Consider the following 21,940-nt stretch of genomic DNA (forward strand, 5'->3'; position numbering starts at 1 on the left):
AGGCCACAGGGAACCACCACCTGGGTTCTGAATAGCCACTGTGAAATGAACAGACCTACGGGCTTTCCGTGCTGTTCTGCAGGGGCTTGGGGCTACTCGCCCCTAATGTGCACAGCTTGACTCTCTCTGCCAAGGTGCTAAGAGATAGCCACCTGCCATTCACTCAGCCATCCACGCAGTGTGATCTGCGGGGCACTTGTCTGTGTCCTAACAGACAAACAAACAAGGTCCAGGATCTCTCCTGCCTGTTCAGTCATTTTGTGACACATTTAGTGAGTCACTGCTAACCACTGAATCTGAGTGTGAAAAAAATAATCTCCATTTCCTTTTCATAATAATAAATTTCCACTGTATTTGGAGAAAGGATGAAGAAATGGGCATTTTAAAGATTATCACGCCTCCTATATACATCTTCTTATTTTTTTTTCTGCTTAGGATGGTGTTGGGGTACTCCGTGTGCAATGGCATGGGTGTGCATAAGTCAGAAGACTCCTTCCAAGCACATGTGAGTCCACGGGCTATGAGACTGTCCGGCTGAGTCAGTGGCAAATACCTTTACCCACTGAGCTGTGTCACATTCCTCATGTTTCTTTGTAACATAGTTTGATAAAATATTTTGGCTTTTTTTTCTCCTGAGATAGTTCTTCAAAATCACGATTCTCCTGTCTCAGGATTCAGGAACATTGGAATTATATATAGGTCTATGCTAACAATTATTAAATTTTTCGTGTCTACATTTTTCTTTGCTCTAAAGCTCTGGGTGAAAAAAACATAAAAGAGAGAAGGGCGGATAAAGGGTCTCAATTGCGTGGAAAATACTCAGAAGCTGTGACTAGCCTGATGCCATCAGCTTGATCATTAGTATGTGTGGGACTGTCTTGGTTTTCCTCACTGATGTGGGATGGAAGATGCTCCTTGAATGCAGGAGGTACTAGGTCAAGGATGAGGCTTTGAACTCCGTAAGAGTGAATAAAACTGGCTGAACAAAAGAAACCACGTTAGTTTTCCTCTGCTCTTGACTAGATATGATATGAAGGTTCTCAAGCACCTGCTTTATGACTTTCCTTCAGGGGTGGCCTGGAACTGAGAACTGGAAGCCAAATTAACCCTCTGCTCCTTATGTTACTGTTGTTGTTTTTGTTGTTGTTGTTGTTGTTGTTGTTGTTGTTGTTTCCTTCAAGATATTACAGCAACAAAAAGGAAACTAGAACAGACCCTGAAGTCAAGATCAGTGTAAGAGACAACAGGCCAGGACCTTCTGGATTAGCTAAACTGTTGGAGGAAAGCACCATATCTGCCGCTGTTTGGAGGAAGAAAGATGTGTATATTCAGTATTAATGCAGGAATTATCAAGCTGTGCCTGAGAGGCTCTAGTTCACTGGGTCTTCTTTTGTCACAAATATATTTCTTTCTGAAAGAATGTCCTGCTTTTCAAGAAAAACTCAGGGTTTTATTCAAGTGATAAAGAGATACCCAGAAGCCACCTTTCTCCCACAGAAGTGGCTCAATGTGAATACAGTAAGCATCATTTGCTTGGTCATAGTTAAGTGTGGTTAAGATCCTTTCCCTTTGAAGACAGACACACATCCTGGGTTTTATGTGGGAAATGCATCATTGGATGGCTTATCTAGCTGCATTCATCCTGGGAATGTGAGCAGTTCTTTCCCCAAAATTCCCACTTAAATTTCTTTGATCGCTTTCAGGACATGTGGCGTTTTACCAGTACAGTCATTGCAGTGTATAATTGGCCGTTTAAACCTCATGCACACTTGGCTGCCTTCCACAGGCTTCAAATGTGACATTCTCATATTTGAAGTACTTATTGGTTGGATTAATGTTCATCAGCCAAGCACAACTCACTCCTTATTTCTTTGTGGAAGACTCAGAACTCACTGATACCTTAGGAGGGAGATTAGTTTCTTGTTCTGTGTGCTTTCCTGGGCAACTCTATCTCAGGAAAAGCTCAGGACAGAAAAACAAATAAAGAAATTAAAGAAAAAATGCACTTTGGTTGCGGAGCACATCTACCTGCAAACAGGAGTAAGTCCCTAGCATATTCCATACAGGATGTTCATCCTACTGGTCTCATGTGATCAGTTAGAGAGGACCCTGTGTCTTTGATGATTGCTTGGAGCCATCTTGGTATCCCTGTGGGATTTCTGCATGTCTAATCACAAGTATTCTGGGTGGCAAGCTGGTGATAAAGACACGTGCAGCATGTGCTGCCTTAGGAAAGCACAAAAATCCTTAGAAGATTGAGCACTGTGCGTTGAGAGTCTTTCCCAACCACAAGGAGAGAGAAAGGCATACATGAAGAGCTGTGGCTTGGGTCTTGTTATCTGTGGTAAAGCCTACCTTCTGTGTATTAGCAAAACAGATGGCAGCAACGATGTTCCTCCCATTCTCCTGTCACTGATAACAACCTAGGCAACCTATGGTGGCTGTTCTCCCCATGCACCACCAGCCTACACTCACATGCAAGCAATACAATGCTCTGCCAGACAACCCTTGTTGTCTCATTTGACTGACAACAAAAATGCTATTTCTACCGCACCAAATGAGTCTACAGTCTAAGGAGTTCACTTCCTTCTCTGTATGCAGCAGAGCTATGCTGTCTATTAGAACAAAGCACAGACTTCCCAACTAAATCTTTACACAAGCCATAGTTCACCTCCTTACACCTCTTAGGATAATCATCTTAAGAAGGCCTGGAAGGAGACAACAATACAATGGAACTAAAAGCTACTCTTAAAGGTTTGAAACCTTTGCTTCCCAATTGGGGTCAATTTTGAACAATTTATAGTTAAAATAATGATCATTTGCCAGTAATAGAAGGAAGTTAAATTTACATGATAATGTAAACCATAAAAATATAACAAGTGTTACGTTCTGAGACATAACAGTTAGATAGACCGCACCAGAAACTAGAAAATGACACTAATTCTGGATTTCTTTATTTTTTAAAAAAATATCTGATTCGCAACCATCACCAAGCACTTTGCGTGTGTGTGTGTGTGTGTGTGTGTGTGTGTGTGTGTGTGTGTGTGTGCATTTTCCACTCCTCTTTCTCTATCACTTCAAGTTCAATTTATTTGTATTATCAAATGGCTTATAAATGAACACCTTAAAATTATAATAATTAGGGCTTTGAAGATGGCTATGGTAGCAGAGTACCTATGGAGCAAGCAAGAAGACCTGAGTCTGGACTCAGCATCCACACAGGGCAGTATGCATCTGTAATTGCAGAGCTGTGGGACTACAGAGACAGTCTGGTTTCTGGAGTACCCTGGGGTAGCCATTATAAAATAATCAGTGAGGCTCAGGGTCAATGAGTTGCTGTGTCAAACAAAAAGGTGGAAAGTGATTTACAAAAAGGTGGAGAGTGATTTAAGATGACACCTGGCATAGCCCTCTTGCCCCCACATCCACATGTACACATATGCATACACATCTGTGTAAATGCACACATGGGTACACACACCTCACCCACAGTGATTCGTCAATCAGAAACAAGTCACTAAAAAAGTAGAAACATGGACGACCACCCTGGAGAGTCACTTCCTGATGCCATCTTTACCGCGGAAACTAAGTAGCAAAATAATATAGGCTTTATGGCATAGGAATTACGGTTGCCTTGAGATTGCAGTGTTTTTCAAACCATCCTTGAAAAATACCCACTTATATTTTTGCAAAGAAAGTGTACAGGGCCTTAGCTCTTGAGTGAGGTAATGCTCCCTTTTCTGCTGACGGCCCTTTATTTGGGATTATGGAGCACAGAGGATGCATAACTTAAGTACATGTGCTTATTCACAGAGGAAAACAGGGCTGCAAGCTGCTAATATTATATGCTTTGCTGTGATAATGGCACTTCAGATACCTGAGGGGAAAGTATACTTGGAAACGCCCTGGAGGATTTCCCTTTGTCTGTACTCTTTGCAGGCAGGTGAGGGCTTTCTGCTGACTACTGGATATTCCCCATTGCAGTAATTTTTGGTGTAATTCAAAAAGGGCTGATCTGGAACTGGAGCTCAAGGTCCAAGTTTCACATTTCACATCTACCACTAATGTTTGTGCTGATCTTAAAGGAGAGACAGGATGATCACTGCTGTCTCCAATGTTCTCCACTGAGGGTTCCCAGCTCTGAGCATTTTCATACCGAGGCAGTGTACACAAGGTGGCAGGTGGGTTATCATGTCAGTGGACTGTCCTTGGGCACCAGGGGTATTCACCAAACCCATGCTAGCAATACAAATATCTGACTCCGTGTAGGAGAGCTGTGATGCAAACAAGCAGAAGAATCTAAACCCAGGGCTCTCTTGCTCCAAACTCTCATGTGTTTTATAATCCCATCTACAGTCATGACACTTTACACCTCAGATCCTAAATTACGAAAGAATTTTCAGTAACAACTGGAGGGCTGCAAAGATCTGCGGATATCAGACATCTGGGGCCCTTTCATCTACCTCCATCAGAAACATCAAAATTGGTATTCCACTCAATAATGTAATAAAAATTTTCCAATACTAACAGCTTTTCATTCCCAAGGTTGTGGATAACGTATGGAATGATTTATTTGCAAATTATTCAACTGAGCTCTGGGCTAATTATATTGGAAAATTTATAGATTAATACTTCCTTGTAAGGTCCATGCTTTCCCACTGGAATGGCAGGCAAACCGATTTAAGGGAATACACACTTGGATAGGACAACTTGACGAATGAGGAGACAGGCAGGTGTCACCAATACTCCAGATAGTGACCTCTCACTATTTGTTGTCAGTCTGAAAATGAGGGAGTCAAGTTTGCTCCTGCTTAAAATCAACAAGAGCAAGAACTATAAAGCAAATACAAAAGGTCATTGAAAATGGAGTACATTTTAACACTTAAGTATCTTGTTTTTATTTTTGATATGTAATGTCTTGTTATTAGTTAATGGGAGAATCTTCCTTTAATAATTATATACTATAATCACAGGCCATTTGAACTTCAAATAGAATTAAAGGATTCAGACTGTCATAACTATTTTAACAGAACATGGCAGCAAATGTTACTTATGTTGTAGGGAAATCGTACACCAAAATCACCAAAGGGTCTTGCGTGTCATGGTGGTACTTATACGGCATGCCACAACAGGGAAAAACCACAAGCTCATCTAGCTCCATCACGTGCCCTCCCGGAAGACGACTGACCCGCCTTCCAACATCTGTTAAGTCAATGCTAATGTCACCCTCTGTCTGTCTTAATTCTCTTCTGAAGGTTCCCGAGTTGTGGCAATTTCTAGCAGGGAGGCCTATGGTTTAATCATGAGTCATCTAACTAGTTACATTGGCGCAGTTCAGATATGTGCCTTTTAAGCCTGGATTTGTAAACTCTCCAAGCACCAGGTCACATCTGGATACAGGAATTGGAGGGCTCGTAGAGGACCTGCCTGAAAAGACAGAGGCTTTGCAGAGCACACTGCATCCTGCTGCGTATAGGGAAGACTTGGGTGAAGTGATCTCTGAGCAGGCCATGAGCACGGTAATCTTGTTCTCTGGGACTTGGATGCTCCTGGCTCTCTGTACCTGTGTTCAGGGGTACCTATTTCAGGGAGGATAATGCTGATTTATATGTTTCCCTCTTTATCTTTCTACCCTTCCTGAAGTCTACCGCAGGGATTCCCCAGAGCAGGACAGGAGGATTTTCCTCATTCCAAAGAAATGAAATAAGCATTCAAAATATTGTCCTCAGTGGCAATGCTATTTGTCTTTGTTCTCAAAATAAATATCTTATTTATCTCTCTTACTTCTTCCTCAACTCCCAACTAGATTAAGTGTTTGGAAAAATCACAATTAACTTGAACGATAGGATAATTTGATCTGGGTGAAAAATGGGAATAAAGAAGATAACTAAACATGATATTTCTAGATACTTATTAGCCTACAAGGCCCTGGAGCATTAACACTTGCAGGCTTTGGTTTTCTGCCACTGACTGGGTTTTCTGAGGAATAAAGGGATGGCTTGGTGTATTCTAGGTGACTGTAACAGAACACCCAAGAGATAGAGAGCAGTTTTCCCCTTATATTACTAGGAACAAGGCACTGGCAACCAATGAGGACTTTCCTGATGTGTCTGGGGAGGGGGTGACAGGTGGACAAGAGCAAACAAGCACTGAATCCTGCCTTTATGGGAACTAAAGCCTGATACCAGGATGAACCCCTCTATCGTCACAGAAAGACCTCTAGCCCAACCCTGCCTCTCCACAGCACTCCTTTGGGTTTTCACTTTCTCAACCCAGGAATCTGGAGATATATCTTCAAAGCACAACAGTGGCCTGATCCATGTGACAAAGCCAGCAGGTGACAGACAGATAGTGGCTATTACTTTTCATTATTATCACCCACAGTGTCTTCCCCGGAGCCTGTTATAGCCACTAAGAAATGTTTCTATGCACCGTGAAAGTGTCTTCACATCTCTCTCTACCTCCTGCTTTCTGAATTAAGACACTATTCACCCACAAATATTCTCAAAAGTCAGTGACTTCAAAACATAAAATTACCAGTCAAATTTTGAGAGAAGAGAGCACATGTTGAAATAATTGGAAAAGCCAGTGACAGAGGCCATGCATGTGAGGCTTTACCGAGTCTTTCACACATACACTAACTCCAGACTCCAAAGAGCCCACAGTGGGCAAAGTGTGTTGACTCCAGACAGTTCAAAGCAGACACAGGGCAAGTAAACTGGGGTCTAGAAAAATATCCAACACCGACCAAGACTCCCAGCATTGGCTTAAACACACTGATCATTCCACTGAAGCCCTAACGTACAGCTCATGAAATGTGGCAACATGGGTGGGGTCATCCTGGCTATGTCCTTCATGTCATATAGGCAAGACCTTCCACTCATTTCCCCAAGTCATAGAAGTGATGACTAGTTTTCTGAGTGTCAGTGCTGTTCTCAGCTACCTCACCATCCCAATACTCATTCCAAAGATTGCAGATGTTGTTCTGGGTCCTAGTTTTCTAGTTACAGGTGGCCGTGGGTTTTCATGAGGAACCTGAGCTCTCCCTGGCTTTATCAGCACACAGCTGTGTCAGCTCTGGGGCTGAGCACAACCTTCTTAGGAGCACTCACTATGCACTCGTTCATAGATTAGAGCCTCAAGTGTCTGAGTCCCAGGCTGAGGCATGGATAGTGGAGGCAGAAGAGACACTGCATTTAGATCACAAGGCCTAGAGGAGCAGGCAGGAAGTTAATCACGTCTAACCAAGTAAGTGCAAATACAATGCCATTAGTTTGGGGTATAATCTCAGAAGTTTTTTAAATTCTATATTCCCCCATTCTGAAACTCCTTAAGTTTGAATCCTTCAAACATAAACATATTCAAAAATATTTTGGAAGACAGTTTTCAATTCTTTACACAACATTTACTTACATTTTATAAACAGGATTTAAATGAAAATGTATGTAAAAAACATCACCAAATATTTCATGGATCACTTTATAAAGGATGGTAATGATTCCATGTTTATGTCAGTAACCATAAACATGCAATATGACATCAGAACATATATCTGATAAACAGATAAATAGATGGGTTTGTAAAATGGCTCAGTGGATATAGACATTTGTAGCCAAGGTGCACCACTTAATTTTGAAATCCACATGGTGGGAGAAAAGAACTAATTCCTTCAGGTATGCACACACATATACCCATGCATACACATACATATGTAAATTTAATTTTGGATAAAAAAGGGAAAAATAAAGTGTATAAAAATATAACACTGAGCATAGTGCTTTCACATACCAACTATCATAACCAAGAACACACGAAATGCTGTGATGAGGTATCTAAGGTTTTAGATGAGACACCTCAAAACCACAATGGGGCACCACTGCACCCACAGTCAGCCACAGTTATGTCTTAAGCATAAGAAGTTTTATTTCCTGCCTGGTGGGGCAGTACTTGGGAGGCAGAGGCAGGCAGATTGCTGCAAGTTCCAGGTCAGTCTGGTGTACAAAGTGTGTCTAGGACAACCAAGGCTACACAGAGAAACCCTGCCTCAAAAAAAAAGAAGTTTTATTGCCTATGAGTGTAGATGTAGATATGTCACTTCTCCATTTAGGGAGGAGGTGTACATTCTTTTACATATACACCTGATGCTTAGACATAACATTGACCTGTGATGTTAAACTTCTACGAAGTCAGATTTTTAAAAAGGAATGCACAAAATGTATTACAACTGTCTGAGATAGCTGTGATATTTACAACCCTATTAACGAAAGTGATGTGAAGACAGAAAGTGTATAACAGCAAATTGAAGAAAAATATTGACAACTGTCTTAGTCATTGCTGTGAAGAGACGCCATGACCACCGCGACTCTCATAAAGGAGGGGCTAGCTTAGAGTTTTAGAAGCTTAGTCCATTATCGTCATGGCAGGAAGCATGGCAGCTCACAGGCAGACATGGTGCTGGAGAGGGAGCTGAGAGTTCTACATGCAGATCGAAAGGCAGCAGGAAGAGAGAGAGAAAGCCACTGAGCCTACCTTGGGCTTCTGAAATCCCAAAGCCCACCACCAGTGTCACACTTAACTCCCTAAGCATTCAAGTATATGAGCCTATAGGGACCATTTTTATTCAAACCACCACAACAACTCAGTTGGAAAAAACTAAAAGTAAAGAAGGAAATGCATTAAAACACTAAAAAGAAAACTGTTTTCCTTGAGTAAGTTAATAAAAGGGATGGACTCTGTGTCAAGTGCACAGAGATAGCCCACAAGAGCTAGTACACTGTATTGGCTCATGACTTAAACTAAAAAAGCTTTGTGTGTCAACGGATGGCAGTTTGTCTTTCAGAACATGGCTCCCTTGTAGAATACATCCATATTTATTTCATATGTTCTTCTATGATTTAAGACAATGTCTCACTATTTTGTTCCAGATATGTTGAATGCCATCTCTTATACATCCAGACAAACCACAATTTTGGAGCACATAATACCAGTTTCTAAACATTAACGCCCTGAATATTGTGCCTTTTAGGATTATGAACCTACCTTACAAATTGCAGTACTGATAAATGTTTTATGGTGCCAATGGAGCTACTAGAACATAGAACATGAGTTAATTGCCCTATTTGGGGGATCTGCACCTATGAGTGGGTCATATCTAAAATATAAGTATGAACCAGGCAATGATTAGAAAAGAATGCTCAAGACAAAGGGGAAAAATATCAAACATTGTTTTCTTCTTCTTTTCTTTCAAAATTCAATTGCAAGCCATTGGGGAAAATGATAGCAGAAAAGGAATCAATGAATGATGACTTAATTGCTGGATGGAGAGAGAAGGGGGGACAGATACCAATGAACATGAGCAGAGATGGTTGAGAACTGTGTAAACTGTGTATTATCCCCTGTGTAAATCAGAGGAAATACCATCAGTTCAGCAGAAGAATTTTAAGGAAAACATTAACTTATGAAAAGAATTCCAAATTCTTTCTTGCATTACATAGTTTTGTATATTATTGGGGAGATAGGGAATATTCCAAAAGAACTGCTCAAGATGAAATAGCAAGGATGTGTACATCCTCTTTCCAGAGTTTTCTGGAGGTGTCAGTCCTATGGATGTATTCTCAGAACACTCATACCTGTTTAGGAAGCACACTGAGAAATTTCTGTGGTGGTCCCAAGAATAATTCAAGCTTCAAGAATTAGAACACAAGGGTGACGTAATGCACTTCACATCTTTCTTAAGTGGTGTGTGGTTTATTTTCCACACTTGGTATTTAGCACATGTGTAATCATTAGTGGAGTAGATGTAGTTATGTATTTGTTTCTTATTGCTAGTCATAAATCCAATATGGGTACTGATGGTTAAAAGAACCGTTTGGAAGTTCAGATTTCTTTGTATGGATTCTATGTGAAAATCTGTCACCAGAGTTTGTGGCATCCATGTTACCATCTTCGCTTTATGTGAGCTGAAAGTCATTTCCAAAAATTTTCACAGCTTCATCCCTGGGCACATGGTCCCTTTCATCCATCTTCAAAGCTGGCACATTGCTGGTCCCTGACCACTCTCTACAGTCTCACATCTCCCTCTAGCAAAAGGCAAGAAGTGACCTTCAGTGTTAATGACCCTTGCCCTTACAAACCCCATCTGAGGAAAGCTAATCTTCATCACGCTTGCAAATTGCCTTCCACAACATGAGAAGCAAATCCTAGAGATTAAGATGATTTAGAAGCACACGCCACTCTACAAAGCCTTTGTACTCTTTGTGGCTAATATGAAGTGATCCCCTTTCCTTCTTCCTAAACCCCTCTGGCATTGTAGTAAGCATGAGTGATGGATTCAGTCAGCTACTGAACTCTCAACCTTCCCTCTTTCCTTCCTGATGACATTATCCCTGAATCATGGCCACAATCCTTCAAGTCTCTCTCTACTCTATGCCTGAACACTACTCTCATTATCATGGGAACACACATGCTTAACTCATCTAATGCCATGGACATACCTGAGTGCTTACCATTCACAGATTCTTCGAGTCCTTCATAGTCTCATGCACTGTAGTCTTGCTACATGCTCTGCCCAGGATCTAGTTGCTATTTGGATCTCAACTACAGAAGGACACCATCACTTCCGAGACCTAACGCTTCATGCTGCCCCCTCTACCCCTGTCTCTTCCACAACTCTATGCCCCCTTCCTTAGACTGCAGAGAGCATGATTTGAGCCATTACTCTTAATGTCCCTTTGGTTGACTTCCACTCTCTTTAAATGAACCTTTGACAATTTGTGCCATATCAGTGGGATGTATATGATAAAAGTGAACATGCAAGTTGGTGATGGGTCTTAGTTCACCTAAAGGAAGGACCAGAGGAAAGCTGGCCTTGCTCAGCCATTGATGTCATCAGCAGATATGTCCGTCAGCTACTAAAGAGACCCCACCCTGTTATTCCTACACAAAGAAAATGTGTGAACCAATTTCCCAGGTCTTATTGCTTTCAGAAAGGATTCAACGCAATGTATGTGTATATGTATACACACCTAAGTGCACACACATATGTGGAGAGAGATTAGTTTTGACAATCTGGGTTATAAAATGGTGGGTTATGGAGGATGATAGAAACAAAGCTGCCTCTTCCTTTGGGTGCCATGTTAGAAGTTTGACTGAGTTGGTCTTTTCTTTCAAACACCATGGTAGAGCTATCTAGACTTGTGTTTGAACCATAATCTGGGTACTGTAGCCTGCCAAGCTGATAGAAAGAGTAAAAACAACCTACTTGTTGAAAATATTTGTTGAATACACACCTTATCTCTTGAATTGGACTCTACCAGTCCTATCCTTGGTGAAGATCACCCCTTCACATCTATTCTTCCCTCCCTAAGTTGGGATTTGGCTTCTCACATCCTGTTTTGTCAGTTAACAGTCCTTAAACTGAAGTTGCTTTCATCTCCGCAGATTGTGGTCTGAATGAACACTCTCCTCCTGGAATTAGTGCAGCTCTTTGTGAAGCCAGGGCAACCAGGACTTACTCACTCCACCTCCTTCCTGTCCAAACTCCTGCCCTCTAGCTTTAACTTTTTTTTTTTTGAGGGGGAGAAGATTCATTTAATTTTATCTGATTCGTTTATTTGGCTTCTTCAATTGGCAGATCCGTAAGACTTGGCCTTGGGCATTTTTTCCTTTTATGGTGATGTCATCTCATTGGCTGCCTACAAAGACCAATGATATGCAGAGGATTTCTAGACTCAATCTCCACTCCAGCCTTCTTCCTGCACTCTTAACTTCTAATCATGAACAGAAAGTCCATTTGTCTAGTGTGGCTCAGGCCAAACACCTTGGCACTCCTCTAAAGGCTAATTTTCTTCCTTTCCCCTACAGCAAGCCCTATCAGCTACAACTCTGCAATGAAGGGCCAAGGGCTGTTTGTATTATTTCGCAGGTAGCATTGCCCTGACCACAAGAACACACTTGCAATCAGAGCAGATGTGTGAAGTTTGGAGACGTTTCTGCTATGTTGCACAAATAAAAAAAAAACGCCATCTACTAAAAACTGTATATTCAGGGTTCTGAAGAGAACAGATAGAATGAATGAATGAATGAATGAATGAATGAATGAATGTATGTGAAGACTGACTTACAGAGTGGTCCGCGTGGTCGAGCAGTGGCTATCTTCACACAGGTGAGGCCGACAATGAGGAGCTTTTGGGAGCAAGAGTCTGGATGCCTCGGCAGTCTCACACTGATGGTCTGAAGGGTTTCCTGGCGAACTGCTGTTTTCAGTCCTGTTGGAAAGCCAAAGACATTGGGTTCTAATATTGGTGAAGGAAGCAGCTACTGTGGCAGTGCAGTGGCAGCAGCAACACAACAGATGAATTTGCCAGGGACACAAAGGCCAGCTGGCAATCATGTGAGGCCTTTCCCCAGAGATCCCCATATACCAGGGCCACCACCAGAAAGTGCCACCCACATACCCAACACGTCCTCCTGCTTCAGTTAATCTAATGAGGAAAGTCCTCAGAGGCAGGCCCAGAGGTTAATCTAATCTAGTAATCTCTCACTAGTGTTCCCAGAGGCTCATCTCATGGGTGATTCTACAACCTATTAAATTGACAGTCAGTGCTAACCACCATGGAAATAAGCCATAAGATGTAGTTTCTAAAATACATGAATGTGAAGTGACTATCAGACATGTCTATACAAATTATGTTGACTGTGGCACAGTATTTGAGCATAAATATTGAAGTCACATAGGCAGCAATCAGGTGACACATAGAAATAGTGTGCTGCCTGTACACTGTGGCCAAAGACTCACAAACATGTTTTACGCAAATATGCACATGCATAAGAGAAATAGTCAAAATGCATCCAGTAAAACATTAACAGCTAATATAAAAACGGACCTATTTATGTATCATAAAATTCTTTCTTAAAATATTTACTTTTTTTTTTCAAAATATATACTTGGAAAAAATGTGTTTGGGATTCACTTGTTTCTGAAAACTCCATGACTAAACACTAGTCAAGGACGAGGTTCGCCGGGAGATCCCCCACAAGGTCCTTCTTGCTGCCCTTCTTGCCTCTTTGCCATTTTAGAGCATATTCAGCACAATGCTGTATCAAAACATGAGCATCCTGACGCAGTCCCTCTCCTTGGGGACCTCCTAACATGAAGACAGCGTTCACAACTGCATCCCTAACCTCCAGGAACGACTCTGAGCTCTGCTCTCTTTCCTAGAGTCACATAAGCGCTCTCTCCCCAGATCCATGAGTGTGCCTGCCTTCAGACATTACTGAATTGCCGCCCTCCCACCCAGAAGCAACGATCCTTCCCACTGTATAAACTGCTGGCACGAAAGACACTTAGTATGAATTGGGGGAAGTTTTTATTGTAGATATGAGAGGAAAAAAAACAGTCAGGGCCATCTGGAAGAATCTAGAACAGAAAGACAACGCAGACAGAACACGGCCAGCTGAATGGACCTGACCAGGGCTATCTGTGAGAGAGGTGAGAACAGAGGGGATAGAGAGTAGAGAAAACATAGTGAGAGGAACAGAAGCAGCAGAGCAGAGTGAGAGAGTGAGGGAAAGGGTGAGCGAAAGTGAGAGGGCAAGAGTGAGAGAGAGAGCAAGAGAGAAAGAGAGAGAGAATAGCCAAAATACCAGGGTTATAAGGAAATGAGTAGCTAGGAGGAGGAAAGACCTGGGTTCCCTTGAGTTGAAGGGAGTTTAGGGTAGGGGAGAATGTAAGAAATGCTAGGATGCTAGCACGGACTTTGAAACAACAGGTACTTGCGACACTAAGGGAGCCTGGAGTCCAGCATTAGCTTTAATGCTCCCTGCTTCCCCACAGCCCAAGCCACACCACTTGTCACAAATCTACATGCCCTATATGTAAGGAAACCTCATGACTCACTTGGGTTTCTTCAGATAACCTTGTGTCCCGTATTGAATATCATTTCTCTGCTTGCTTAGCTCATGATATGTCTTAATTCAACCCTAATAAAAAGCTTTGATTTACTTCTGAATACTAGGTTAATTCAATTGGCTTCTTATATGTTTTGCATATTTCTTTTTAAAAGAAATATTAGTTCTAGCGGCCACTGGCCCTCCAGGTGCAATGGAAAACCATAAAAAGACAAAGTAAAGTGAATGTCTCTGTCTTAAAGCCCTTCCCATTTAAAAAGTTTTCGAAAGGCCTTTGAGACTATATATTCAGATCAATAAGTGGAAATTGAACAAATGAAAAGGAACAACAACAGCCCTTTAGGAAATGTGTTTTTTTTTTAGATGTCCAACTTAAAAGGGCAGACAGAGACACCCAAGTGGTGATGGATGCTGAACACTGGGGAAGAGGTGTCTAGTGGGGGTAGTGCCTTTGTTAAAAACTAGGAAACTTCAGTTTACAGAATTACGTGGGGGAACTGTGACAATTGACTGAATTGTAATCTACTCCTCCATAACCTGACAAGTTCTTGTTTCTTGGAGGATTCCAAAAGAATATTAGTGATAAAGGCTGTCTGTGCTGACTTGCTGTTTAGGGTCAAAACACTGAATGCTGTACCAAAATGCAGTCTTGTTATGACTGCATGAATTTACACCCAGATTCACAATCAATGTGAAAACATCATCCTGAGCAATGTTTTTTTCTATTGCTTTCCATGATATATTTTAAATATTTTTTTAATTTTCTGACATTATCACCAAGGGGGGAAATAACATTATTTGAGAACATAATGGTTTAACAAGAAAAAGAATCATTGTCTAAAATCCCTTTAAATGCTTTCTCAGCTTGAATGCAGTACATTGTCATGTCAATAGCTTCTTACACTATATAGAAAATCAAACTCATTCTAGCCAATCTATAACAGTATGAAGACAAAAACCATGCCCCATTAGTGGTGCCCTAGCTCAAATGAACATTTCCCTGGGTCTATCTCCAGGGGAAACATATTTTAAGAGTGAATTGTGTACAACTGCACCTTAGAGATCTGAAGACAGGATCTCAGAGGAAGGATAGCAGGTTACCAAGAAGAGACTTGATACCCTATGAGAATATACAGGGGGAGGAAGTCCCCCTCAGGAACAGTCATAGGAGAGGGGAGTAAGGGGGAAAATGGGAGGGAGGGAAGAATGGGAGGATACAAGGGATGGGATAACCATTGAGATATAACAAGAATAAATTTTAAAAAAATCTTTTCCTTGAAAAGAAGGGTGTGGCATTTAAATATGTAAACCTGACCCATACTCTGCCATGGCTACTTTGCTATACTGTGACATTATCAAATGTCTCTCTTCACTCCCACTTCCTCCATGTGGCCTGGTGCAGAGACTCTTTTCCTGGCTGGACCTTGGAGTCCCTTAGGATTTCTACCATCTACTGTTGGCACTCTTTAAATCTGTGCTTCTGGGTAACAAATTAAGGGTATCATTAAGGTCAGATTACACGGCATCTGTATATCTGGCTCCATCACCTACAACCTCCACATGAAATCCTGTCTCGCCTGCACATACCATTCACATCCAGACAGCAGTGCTGTTTCACCTCTGCTCTTATGGTTCTTCATAAGAGCCCATCTAAGATGCAAGGCATCCAATGCCAGAAACGCGTTTCCTCTGCTGCAATGCCTGGCTTCCTTTACCAGTATCCTATGGTGTTTACTATCTTGAAAGCCTTAGAGCCTCTTTTAAACAGCTTTCTGTAATTCTCTTGAAGTACCTCAGGGGAACAACACACAAACACACACTCAAAATGTATGAAATCCTGAGATCCAATCACAAACACCAAAAATTATTTTTTAAAATCTTCATGCATATGGGTGACATATATGTAAGATGTACAACACACACACATACACATACACATACACAGAGGGGGGAGGGAGGGAGGGAGGGAGGGAGAGAGGGAGGGAGGGAGGGAGGAAGGGAGAGATCAAATTAAAACTTTATACAAGCAGCCATTGGTGTTCTCATTTATAATTAATTAAATATAAATATATGCATAATATGCACGCTGGAGCTTCTGGTCACAACAAAATGAATGTTTCCATGACAAACAAGACACTTCTTCAAACTGAAGAAATGTAATGGAAATTTACCCAGAAAACTAAAGTAAATTTCCCAACTGTCTCAGAATTCTCTGTGTACTCCAGTGAATGGTTGCTTTAAGGAAAAGAGCTTGAAGTCATTTCCCAAACTGGAGCTCATACTCGCACATCTTAGTGTCATCTTGATGGCATTTGAGAAATGAACAGGAGCATCCCAGTAGGCACAAGAGGCCCTTAAAAGTGCCTAGAAATTCTGGCCAGGGCAGGGCAGATAATGGGCACTGGGGGACCTGCAGTGCTTTCCCAGAGGCACAAGCTGGCAGTTTGAAAGCAGTCAACAATTCAGATAGAAATGTGAGTCATTTCAAAATGAAAAAATCCTTGTCAAAACCATATGAAGAGTGAGTAAGCTGTTAACAAATAGGAGGATGAGTAAGAAGAACCGCATCTTGAACCAGTGGGCAGATGTTCACCTCCCCAGTGATTGGATGTTTCCTAGCATCCTAATAGCACAGAAAGTGGAGGTGAAGCCATTATGACTTCAAAGGGGAAAGAAATCAGGCATGACAAGTGTGTTCATGAGGAATTCTGAAATCTTTCAAAACAATGACACCTGTGGAGTTGGATATGGCTCCAAAGGCAACTACAGAAGAGCTACTAATGGTGCTGGCTGGAAGAGTCCACCCAGGATGCTCTAAATTACAGTCTCCTTCTGTATGCTGCAGCACCTGCTTATGGACCAGAGATGATTGGTTACCATGGTAATCCACAAATGATTTTCAAATATGTCCCACCATTTGTAATGTTGACTGGATCTTTATTTTTTTCTAAGAAGAATACACAAATCCCATTCTTTTAGTACTAAGCTTTCTTCTTAGGACACTGAGATTTCCTGCTCACTGAGTTGTCTCCATTTTTTTCCAGTTGGTTCCATTGTTGGGGTATGGAAATCTACTTAATTACCCACTTCTCTGTATTAATAGAATCATTCATTCATTTATGTAAAATTTCAGTAGCTGTTTGCTGATCAGCTGTTCTACATTACACCCATTGTCATGTTTAGTTTCTGGGGCTTCCTGGGGAAGGCTCAGGGGAGGCATTAGGATCAATTTCCCAAATTGCAGCCTCCGTGATGTCAGCAGTGTCCCTGGGCAGCTCCTCTAGGGCAAGTGTCCTTCTCAGGTCAGTAGTAGCTCCATAGTGAGCCTCTCCATGAAATAGAGTGCATTCAAGAGTCCAGAGTCAACTGCACACTCGCCCAAGGAGCATGTCTCATGAATGTCTTCATTTATCAGGAAAGTGGGACAGAGGGGAGGACATCCTATTGGGACACAAGGTGAGATAAGCGTGGGAGAATGGGGAAATAGAAGGATCTAGAGGGTCCTAGAAACCTACAAGAAGAACATTATGACAGGTGGATATGGTCCCAGGGGTCCTGCTCAAACTATGGCACCAACCAAGGACAATACATGCAGTAAACTTTGAACCCCTACCCAGACCTACTCAATGGACAGGACATTCTCCACAGTTGAGTGGAGAGTGGGATCTGACTTTCACACAAACTCTGGTGCCCCATATTTGACCACGTCCCCTGGATGGGGAGGCCTGGTGGTACTCAAAGCAAGGATAGCAGGCTACCAAGAAGAGACTTGATATCCTATGATCATATACAGCGGGAAGAGGTCCCCCTCAGTCACAGTCATAGGGGAGGGGAGTAAGGGGAAAATGGGAGGGAGGGAGGAATGGGAGGATACAAGGGATGGGATAACAACTGAGATGTAACATGAATAAATTAATAAAATATATTTTTTTAAAAAAAAGAGTCCAGATTCAAATAACCAGACTCCGTCCCAGCCCTGCCATTTAAAGTGTATGACCTTGGAGAAGATGCTAACAACCCTGTGCCATGCCTCAGTTTCCTAACACAGCAGGCAGGATTTTTATTGATCTTTCAAGGAGCTTGCCTGAGTGAGTGGAAAGCATATTCCCACTGGCAGGGCACAGGTGCTGGTCAATTCCCTGGCCCTCTCAGAGAGGTTTATTGTCCTCTTGTCTCACAGGCACCTACATAGGACCAGAAGGTCAATCGATGACCCTGCCCACCCTTGCTCTAACCCACTAACAGCTCGCTTTATGGAACAGTCTTCCACAAGACAAAGCACTGGAAAGAGTAACAAGAAACAGCTGAGGAAGATGGCAGGAAATCTGCAGCTGTAATTAAGAAGTGTCACCGTCAGTCCTAGAAGTAGTCGCCATGCCTGCAACTGACAAAGGAGACTACATTGAAGGAGTCAGGCATGCTTTGTGTCACCCCTGGTAATTAACAGTGTCTGTGTTGAGCAGAGAGCACAAAGGCTCTAGCCTCAACTGTAAAACCTGGTTGCACTATTCACATGGCCTGAAACCTTGTATGAGAAGCTATCTCTGCCACATTTTTAGATCTCTGCATGAGGAAATCAGGCCTAACTTTCTGTTGAAAGGAAAGCTAAAAACATGGGTTCTGTCCTTGGCACATGAGCTATGTATTTACTATTAGTGTCATCCCCAGACAGGGATACATCCTCTATTTGCTTCTGTGAGTTTCACTCAAACGTTATGATCTGTGGCTATAGTGAAATGGGATCGCAATGCAAAAAGCCATCATTGTGATTGAGCCAGGCTGAAGACCCTCCCCCACCCCACCCCACCCCACCCCACCCCCATGCCACTCCCGAGCACCCTGCCAAGATCTGCCATCAAAGAAGAATTCAAGTGTCCCTCTGGAGCAGGATCTGGGGCAGGTGAATACTCCTAATTGCTTGGCGATTGATTATGTTTCCTTGGTTTAAGCACTGATGCTGATCACAAAGGCTCTGGAATACATTGAGGATTTGTCCATCTGCACATCGCACAGAAGCAGGAAGTGGCCCAGAACATGTTATAGTCAACTTCTAGCACCCCAAGGATAAGCTACTGATCCCATGCTCCCATGTCCTTGTTCTGGCAAATCAAGAGGCTCCTCGCTCATCAGTTATATTGTGTGTTACAAGACTTGGTCCTAGAACATTCACTAGCAGCCTACCAGGAAACACTACACACCCTGTGATTACCAAGAGGAAGCTCTTACCCAGGCAGACCTGCAACAACAGGCAGGAGGGGAAACAGCCAGTACTCCTAGGTGCTGTGGATAGACTCTGAGGAGCAGAAGCTCAGAGGTGTCCTATGCAGTTAATAAGATCATTAGCAATGGTGGGGTTGTCCGAATAAGGCCCCATCCTGGGCACAGGATTATATTTATTTCCTTTTTAAAACTATCTCATATGGAGCCTAGTCTCTAGGCAAGTGTAATATAAAATGTGCTTATGGCCGGGTGTGTTGCTGTCCAACACCTGTAATCCCAGACTGGTGGAGGGGAAGCAGGAAGATTAGGAGGCCAGAGCCACACTCAGTTACAAGGTAAGTTCAAGCCTGGGCTACATCTCAGAACAGATATGCTTAGAAAAACTGCTCTTGTTCGTGCTGTTATCAAGCAGTGTTTACTTAAAGGCAAGGACCAAAGTAGTGGTAGAGAGAAAAACTACTACGTTCTTTAAGGCAACGGAATAATATAAATAGGTCATTGTTTGGCATATGCTTGATTCACTCAGCAAATGTTTTGATGTCCTTCTCTGTAATATCAAGTCAGCCCAAGGCAGATGATACAGATTTAAAGAAAATACAAACACATTTTTAAAAAAGCCTAGCAAATGTGCTTCACACTGAGAAGTGAAGTAGGTACTGGAAGCAACAAAACCTGGGAGGTTGCCAGCTGCCACAGAGGGCCGGAGACTTCCCATCAGGAGCTCTCTCCCCAGCGGCTGTGCTGACAGAAAGTGCATCTCTAAAAGCTTAAAAGGTGGGGAGAGGGGAGATGGCTCTGGTGGCTAATGTACCTGCTGAGCATGAGTTCACATCCGTGGCGCCCAACCAAAGCCAGGACTAAGTAGTCTGTGACTGTAAACACAGCACTTTGAGGGGGGGCAGAGGGAGGTGGAACCTTGAAGCCAACTGATCAGCAGACCCTTACTACACACATCCAACACACAGGTGTGCTGTGGTATAGACACATGTGGCATTTGTTTCCTCAGTGATATGGCCCTCGTCATCGGAATTGCACAGCACCCTCTAAACAGTCCACGGGTCCCTGCTGCAGAACCTTCTTCCATCTGCCCCTTGCTTTCCTACCTGCTACAAACTGTTCCCACTGGAACAGACCATCTCCTTCCGCGCTGACAACAGGATGTCAACACCCACCCTTGGGGTGTGAGAGAAGTCAGAGTGGCTTTTCAGGGCTGTCACTCTTCAGAACAAAGACTCACTTGCCAGCTGATACATTGCAGTGGCTTCTGCTAATTTGACAGCATTCACTAGAGAGACCTGGGAAGAAAGTGATATGTTGTCTAGGCCAAAATCCTGTCAGCAAGCTTAGTAGTCAAGGCTCAGGTCCTCTGAGCCCTGAGTTCTCTACGGCTCCCCTGCTAACAAAGACGAAAGGGCAGAGATAATTTATTTTTAATCCTCTGTCTACTTCCAGCTCTGTTTCTAGCAGTTGAATGGTTTTCATTGTATCTGTGAGAACCTGAAAGAGTGAAGAGGTATGGGCCACTTAGGGAAATATGTGGCTGATGATGTTTTATTTTGTATATGCCACACTATGAATTTGAGCTCTGACAAGTAAATGAGTTTAGAGAGCAGAGGACCCAGGCAGTGCTCCCGCCGATCTCAGAACACAGTCAATGCTCCCACTGATGTCAGAACAGTCAGTGCTCCAGCCGATCTCAGTACACAGTTGAGACAGTGTAGCCATGGCAGAAGTGCTTAGCCATGTTCCCTGCAAGTGTCCCTGTCAGAAAACTGCACCACCACTGGGGAAAGAGGCAGAGGTTTTTCACTCACATGTCTGTAGTACTTGAGAGTGAACTATCAGTAGGACCTGTTTAAGCTGTGTTGTCATGTGTCCAGTTGTCAAATGGACTTGCAGAAGCAGCCACAGAAGCAGATCTAGTAGATGGTAGGACCCAAGAACTCTCCTGAAGGAGCCACTTTACCTCTGTCCCTGAAATCCAACAGAGGTGAGGGAGCCACTGTCTAGTTATCCAGGATAAATCTCTTCCAACCTTCATCGTTCGGTTCTCTGATCTCCCTGTCTAGAGTGGATGAGAAAGAACAGACTAGAAGCAACCATTACAGAGTCTGCTCTGGGACTTGGATCAGAGCGGGCTACAAGTGCAGAGAGTATGAGCTGCATTTGTTCTTTTGTGAAAGGAGACCTGGGGCCCGGAGGTGTACCACACAGTGTAACTGTGCAACAGTGGAGCAAAGGCAGGGAGGGAGAGAAAGAACGGAAGGAGGGAGGGAGGGAGGGGTGAGTGGAGGGGGTGGGGATTGCAGATCTCAAGTCTACAGGTCTGGCTAGAACCACCCAAATGAACTTACCCTTAGACTTGTCAGATAGATACCAATGTGCCCACTAGGCCCTGTGTTTTATATTGGTCCACTTTGACTTTAGTTTACGGTTATTGTTTAGTTGGATAGAAAGAATTATAGATTGTGGTGGGCATAAATTGGAACCCCTATATTATGCCTGTGTTTATATTATACTACAAGTCAATACAGACTTTGCAAATGAAAAGAAAACTACTGACTAACCCTTTAAGATAGGAAAATTATCATTGACTACAAGAACGAGCCCAAGGCACTCACAAGGGACATTAAAGAAGACAAGAACAATCAGGAGATGGGCAGAAAGGGGGTACAGCCTGGTTACAGGTTGTTAAGCGCATGAGTTCTATACAAGAATGAGACTGGGCTCCATCAATCCACATGTGGCATTTTGATTAGGAGGAAAAGAGGCATCCACGAGAATAAGTCTGAAAGAGTTGGAAGACTATAAC

General features: G+C 42.7%; 1 long non-coding RNA gene across 1 annotated transcript in view; it reads right to left on the reverse strand.

The window, feature by feature from the left end:
- Positions 1–21,940, reverse strand: part of LOC311584732 — a 207,611-nt gene that overhangs the window by 166,714 nt on the left and 18,957 nt on the right. Inside the window, exon 2 of the long non-coding RNA XR_014774986.1 lies at positions 12,123–12,266. This is a non-coding gene — a long non-coding RNA (uncharacterized lncRNA). The remainder of the gene's footprint in view (positions 1–12,122; positions 12,267–21,940) is intronic.

This window comes from Acomys minous, assembly GCF_964271855.1.
Source record: "Acomys minous genome assembly, chromosome: 15".
Lineage (NCBI taxonomy): Eukaryota > Metazoa > Chordata > Mammalia > Rodentia > Muridae > Acomys > Acomys minous.